Raw genomic sequence first — 7,703 nt, 5'->3', positions numbered from 1 at the left:
AGGAAGGCAGAGGCAGGTGGAGGCAGATTGCTGTGAGTTCAAGGCCAGCCTGGCTACAAAGTGAGTCCAAGACAGCCAAGGCTACTGGCTCAAGACACTCCCCCACTCCTGAAAAGAAAGGAAATGTTAGTGATTAATGCAGCAACAGCTTTTCAGGCTATCATGACGGAGGTCAAAAATATAGCAGAGGAGATAGGCCTGAAAACAATCCAGATATCCCCAAGGGAGCAAGAGATGGAAAAAATTATGACAGAAAGAAATGAAGATATCAAAATGGTGAGGGTGAGCTCCACATATACCACCAGAAAACCTTAAAAAGAACAAACAAGCAAAAAAAAAAAAAAAAACAAAAAAACTCCACTGTGTGTGTCAGAATTTTCTAGAGGAAGACATCGGATTGCAAAGGGATTGAGTAGACTGTAGTGTACATTATGCACCAGGTATTTCCAACCATGGCTCTTAGCATGCAGAAGAGGCCTAGAACCCAGTAGCTGCTCAGACTATATGGCTAGATGCCTAGGTATTAGCATCTATGCTGCTAGTCTAGAGGGTTCATTGGAAGCTTCTGCTCTTGAGTCTATATCTGGATTTCGAGTTAGTGAAGGATGACAGAGGCAGAAGCAGCAACAGGGAAGATGCACAGATGCACTCACCAGCAAGGGTCTAAGTTGAGCAGGAAGAACAGCCCTGTTTTTCTCTTGGACATCTTAACATCTGTGCTGCACACTCTCCACTCTTAGTGAATCCTTTCAGGAAACATGTTCGTAGTCATCCCAAGAGGCATGTTTTTCCAGTTGATTCCTGACCTAAGCAGCTGACAACAAAGGCCAACCATCCCAAACACCCACAAAATGATCTAATCTGTTAGAGGCAGGATGTGCAGGAAAGGGTTCGCTCATACATAGTTTATTGAAATGCTAGGAATCTTTTCCTTTTTTTTTTTCTTTTTTGGCAAAGCAATCTGATTGTGTATTTAAAGCCTTTCCCTCTGTGGTTCCACTTGTAGGAATCTACCCCCAAGGAAGAAAACCAACCCCTTTTTAAAAAAAATGCAAAGCAAGCAAACAAACAAACGTATGCATAAGTATGTTGACTACAAGACTTTTCACATTTAAAAAGCAGTCGATTGAACATGGTACAGAATATTATCCAACCATTAAAATAATAAACTAAAGCTACATCTATTGAGTAATAGAATTCCATAAAGATTTGGAGAACCCTATGTACAAGGCACACATTATTTTAGGAAAAACAAATACCTCGGATATACATGTGCCCTCTATATCCACCATAGGTGATCATAGGACTCTATTTATGCAAGAACATCAACACTTAATGATACGGGATGACTTATCATTCGGCAGCTCACATCGTCTATGAGAATGGGGCTGGCATGAGAGAGCCTAAAGGAAGAAGAGAGATTATAAACTGTAAGAGAAAGACAACAACAAAAATGGTGATTATATATATATATATATATGTATGTATATATACTGATTTTTAAAAATACATGTGACAATAACTGTAAAGAAATCTATTTTTGGAAAATGAATCCCCCTGTTTCCATTTGTGTGACAAAGTTCTTGAGATCAACAGTTTATGAGGAAGAAAAGCTGGTTTTGGCTCAGGGCTTTGGGCTTCCAGCTGCACAGTGTAATCATGGAAGGAGTGTGTGTGTGCAGTGGAGGAGGCTGCTCGCCTCACAGTGGCCAGGAAGCAAACTGAGAGTAAGTGAGCAGAAGCTCCCATATCTCCTCCTGTGATGTATCATAAAAGACCCTGTCTTATTTCACTAGATCACACCTCCTAAGGTTCCATTACGTCCAGAATGCACAGGATAGTGGCCATCCTTTAAGCCGTGGGTCTGTGAGGCACATACAAGATCTAAATGAGCTCATTCTCCAGTCTTCTTTTTATATGTAGAACCTGGGTGACCTGTCCGTTTTAGGATTATAATGATAACTCTCACATTTAAATTAATCAATACCCTCCCCCAACTGATACTTCTTATGGGGAGATAACATTATCCTAGAAGATATACACAGAGTACCAAATTGATAATCATTTAATTACCAAATAATTTTTATTTAGGACCAAGACAGGGAGTACAAGTGAGGTCATCCTCAGATTAAGGCAGGTTCCTGAACCTGGTGCAGTGGCGTCATGTAAAAGAGGGACCGAAGACACTATCACTGGCTATAGTTTTAAGTCTCATTCCAATCCAAGTAACCAAATCACAGCCCAGAACTGACTTCCTGCTTGTTGGCACAGACATGAAGGCCCCTAGAAGCAGCAAAGAATGATAATAGGGGGCCCAGTATCTGTTTTCTGATGACAAGAGACTCCTGATTTTATTTCCTAATTTGCATTTCTAAAATGGGGCTTCAGGGGTAGAAGTGAAGAAGCAACTGTTTTATGGATGGAGTCCTGAGTCGATTATTTTTATCTGTTGCTGAGCTAAAACACCATGGCCAAGAGTGATCTATAGAAGAAGGCATTTATGTTGCCTGTGAATGCAGAGAGAGGGTTTATAACGGCAGAGGAGGCATAGCAGCATGTGGCTGGAGCCAGGAGCTGAGAAACCACATGGTGATTGCTCACAGGAAGTGGGGCCATGTTCTTAATTATCAAAGCCCACCTCAAGTGTTGTACTTCCTCTTAGTACTGCTAAATGTCCCTAAAGTGCTATAATCTCTCCCAAACAGTATTAGCAAGAGGGGACCTATGAGGGGTATTCTCGAGCAAGCCACAGTCCCGATTCCATATTTCTTGAGTTTGATTCATTTCTTTGTGGGTTGATTCCTAAGAATCAGGGGACATAGATGATCTATTTTCAGTTTACTTCAAATGTACATATGACATCTTTTTGTGTAAGAGGAAATTTGATCAGTGACAATGTCATCAATTGCATCAAAGAAGTGGGCATGGTGGGCATGGCTTCTCTGTTACTGTTAGCATTTTCAGCAAGAAAGTTGGAGGCGTTTTCGTGTTGTTTTTAATGTGATTTTCTTTTCTGCTCTTATCCTTATGTGTTTACATGATATTGCATTTAGTAACTTAATAATCTTGCCAACCTTTTAAACTTTTTCATTGAAACTGATTGCATTGCCATGAACTTATTTAATGAACACATCTAGGCCAGCTTTTGAACTTAATACAGTTTTCTTTAATTTTATTTCTCATTATTTTTTTCTGTTTCAATTTTCTGCCTTCTTTGTGCACACCCTTTCAATTTCTACACACTATCTACATTTTACTATTAATATCCACATCTCATTATTTGGTATCTACTTTATAAAAAAAGGTTTTTGAGGGCTTTTGTGGCTCATACTTCCTTCTTCGTACTATGCTGTGGTAGTTTGAAGGTGAATGATGCCCTACAGGCTCATATATTTTCATATTTCATTCCCAGTTGATGAACATTAGGCAAGGATCAGGAGGTGTGGTTTTGTCGGAGTGGGTGTGTCCTTGTTGGAGAAAGTGTATCACTAGTACTGACTCTGAGGTACCAAAAAGCCCATGCCAGGCCCAGCAATGTTGTTCTCTCTCTCTCTCTCTCTCTCTCTCTCTCTGCCTGCTGGCTATGGATCAGGATATAAAGCCTCAGTTATTGCTCCAGCACCATGCCTGTCTGCTTCATACCTTGATGATCCTTGATTATCTCTGTGAAGCTATAACCAACCTTCCAGCTGTCCCTCCTTTTATAACCATGGCCTTGGCCGTGCTTTCCCCTTTACAGAAACTAAGAGCAGTGACTAAGACACATGGCAACTTTTTCTTTTCTTTCTGAACGTAGTTTGTACCTTTTGGTCATCATCAATTATTGGTCTAATTCTACAACTGTGTTTTATTTACGGTATGGTTTTTCACTGTTAGATATTGTGTAAAGCTCAGTGGCTCAATAGTGCTAATTTCTTTATTGTAAAAGTTACCTAACTAGTCTTCTGACATTTTTGAAGAAGCTGAAACACAATATTTCCTTTCTGGGGTTACTCCTCAAGCTATGCAATGGTTTCCAGCAGCTGCAATAACACATTTGGTCCTTGTTGGACCAAGTCAGACATCTATAGCAGATTGGCACCTCGGGGTTTTCAAAGGTCCTAGAATAATATTCCTTACTTTATCCAGCTTCTACAACTTGCTTATATGCCATGGCTCCTTGATGCTGACCATGATCTCCTCAGAACAAGTTAGCTCCCCTGTTCCAGCTTTAAGTGCCATTCGACTCAGAGGGGGCAATGGCTCTTATTCTAGTCTCCTGCCTGCCTTGTGGTCTATCAGACATATTCCCAACAGCCACACCTGTGAGACTCAGCAGTCCTGTGAAGGCCTCTGCTCATAGGCACCATTTCCTTCGGGATGTAGAGTTCACCACGTCGTGTTCAGAGTCCACTATGTCTTCTGACCTGATGATACAATTGTTCTTCTGTGATTTGTAATGTTTCTACTTTTTAAAAACTGAGTCCCTTAGCGTTCCAACCAATGTTAAGAATTAACCATTAATCAAGAAGAAAGAGAAGGCAGAATCTGAATTTTGAAAACCAGAAGAAAAAGAACTCTAACTCCATATCACATTGTTGAAGACCCTAAGTTGTCTTGTGGGGAAAGCAGTGGTGATAATGATAGCAAAAACGAAGTAGGAGAATCATCATATTTCAATATATGTTTTTGCTGTCGTCACCTACAGAATTCATTGGTTTTGTTTTGTTTTGTCTTCTGGCTGCTGTAAAAACAACAAACAACCAAACAACCTTCCTGTTAGTGGAATTTATTGGCAATTTTACTAATGGTTGCCAATCAATAGCAGTATTTACTTTTATCATAGTCTGTAACCCCACACAGGCAGAGCACTACTTAGGTGACAGGTGAAATAGACGTATTTTATCTTGATGCAAAGAGCAAGCACTGAGGAGGACATGGAGGTTGAACACGGTGGAAAAGAAATGCTACACAGAGGCAGCTTTAATCCTGCTACAGAGATTCGAAATATCCATCAAGAAGGTAGGCTGTTTCAGGCTCTGTACCCTTGCAAGTTAATTTGCAAATTTTGATAACATCCATTTTCCAGTGAGTGAGTGTTTGTGTAGTTTTTATTTTTTCGAGTGCGTCTTCCTCTAGAGAAGAGAACTCACTACAATTAAACTTGCTTATGTCCGTAAACTACCCTCCCCTCCACCTGGACTCTTCCTTGATCTTTATCAAGCTGATCCTCCTCTACAACACATTCTAAGCAATTGCTCCCTATTTCCCTGTTATTGCCAGCTGTAAGTGTACTCATTTGCTCCTCAAGCTCTGCAGCTCCCTCTAAACTCCTCCTGCTGTTACTTTTAATTCTATGTAAAGCCTTATTTTTGAGCTTCTTACTTGTCACTACCCTGATTAAATGGGAACTATATTAGTCAGTATTCTAGTACTGTGACAAAATACCTGAGATGATCAACTTATAAAAAAGAAAGGTTTATTTGTAGGCACATCTTTGATGTTCAGTCTATAGTCAGCTAGCCCTTTGCTTTTGAGCCTGTGGTGACGTAATACGTAGTGGGAGCACATGGCAGATAGATGATCACTTCTTGCAATGTTTCTCAAATGTTCAAAAGGAGAAAACAGGAAAGGCATGGTGTCACATACTTATAATGGTAGCAGTGATGAGATAGATTCAGGAGGACCAAGACTTCATGATCATTTATGGCACCATAGTGAGTCTTAGGAAAGCCTGGTACACATGATACCTCATAGCAAAGGAAAAAAAGTGAGAAAAAGAGAATCATGGAAGGTTCTGGGGTCTCTAAAGATCCTTCAAGGCTATACCTTCAATGATCAGCCTAAGCCCAACCTCTTAAAAGCTCCTGCATCACCTCCCAAGACCACTGAGCTCATGAGAAACTTTTAATATATAAACCTTTGGGGTACATTTCACTTTTAAGCTACAGGAACCAACTCTCCAGCATCAGCTGTGGTTGGTCCAGCACATCAGAATGTCTCCTTTCAGTACCACAAAATCCTGTTCATTGACATTGTTTTGGGCCCTGCTTTATTCTGGTTTTCTCCTATAAGAAAAAAAAAAAATGCTTAAGAAAAAAAATCATTTATTTACTACATTCCTTTTAGATTTTTGCTTAAATTACTTAGTGAAACTGAGTATATCTTACATGCAAGTTAAGAACTTTTCCCAACCCTCTCTGAGGTGTCTGTTGGATGAGACCTTGCCTAGAACCTTCAAAGTCCTTCCTATGTTGGGCTCATTTGCCTGAGCGTTGGTTTCTCATAGGTGCCAGACACCATGTTTTCCCCTAGTAAAGTGAGATATCATTATCATAGCTCTCATGGACTTTTATCTCTCACCAAGGACCTTCACAGGATCCCCACTTGTTTTCTGATGTCATGAGAAGCAAGGGAGGCAGCAGCTTTGCAAAGTTGATTCCAGTTGCTTGTAATTGATACAGCAGCAAAGCTTTAATCAGAGAAAACTGACCAAGAACAGGAAATCTCTGGCCTCGGGGAACACCTGACATTCATAATGACCACTCAAGGGGCCACTCCTTGAAAGATGGGTTCCCCTTAAGCCATGCTAAAAAAAGTAGGCAGAATAATCATCCCTTTAATGAGATACTATATTTTTTCTTCCCAGAATTCCTATCGACTAGCACAGCAGCTTCCTGAGGATGTAGCCATGTGGCCTCACAACACTGCCAGCTCTTCTGAATTACCCAGAAAAAGTATCACTTTTCCTTTTTCTCTTTCTATCTCTGGTACTTATCTCCTCTTCCTATCATGTGGCTCCTAATCTTCCATGTGATATGATTGGCTGACCTCTCTGTCAGCTTAGTTAAAATGGCAGGACATTTTGTTTTGTTTTGTTTCTTCTCCTTCCTCTTTCTCATCCTCCTGAGATTAGCAGCTTGTCTGCCCTGGAGTTTTCCTTTTAAATTCTAATAAAAGCGTCCTAAATTTCTCATTTGAGTCTATCCTTAACTTCTTTTATTAAGTGAGACTAAAAGTCCCGAGGAGGGACCACCTGTTCCCTAATATCGTCTATAAATTACAAATGGCATCCCCCAAATTCCTAGACACATATTATGTTTAAAACATCCTCGTTTCAGTGACACAGACACAGAGCACAATCACAATAGTATAAAGGTAGCTCTTACTTCATTCATGCCTCTACATGGTCTCTGTTTACAAAGACTCTGAGCCCCAGCCTCTAGAGGCCAAGTTTCCATAGTTTTGCCTGAAGACTAAGGTTGGCTTCAATTTCCACAACAGATGTTACAGTGAACTAAAGCATAAAGCAATATTCTAGGTCCCAAAAGATAGACATACACACACACACACACACACACACACACACACTCCAATTGAGAAACTACTCCTTAATGTTTCATTCATAGTTCCAGTTCCAGCACTTGAGTATTCCTATAGGGAAGGACTTTTCTAGAATCCTTCAAAGATTTCCTTCCAAATGTACAGATAAATTATAACTAACCATACCTGCTCTAAGATTTTTTAGAGTTAGAAATGGATATACAACCTACTAAAGTCTAGGGAAAATATGCCCCTCTTCCCTTAGGGTTAGTAATTCCTCAAATACTGCAAAATGAGGTGAGCACACATTTGTAAGGTTGTATCCCACAGAGCTGATGCGTTCCAAAAATAGAGAGTCACATTTCTAATGCCTATAATCATCTCTGTTGACCAGTGTTTCT

The sequence above is a fragment of the Acomys russatus genome, chromosome 7 (genome assembly GCF_903995435.1).
Source record: "Acomys russatus chromosome 7, mAcoRus1.1, whole genome shotgun sequence".
Lineage (NCBI taxonomy): Eukaryota > Metazoa > Chordata > Mammalia > Rodentia > Muridae > Acomys > Acomys russatus.
This window is presented reverse-complemented; position numbering follows the sequence as displayed.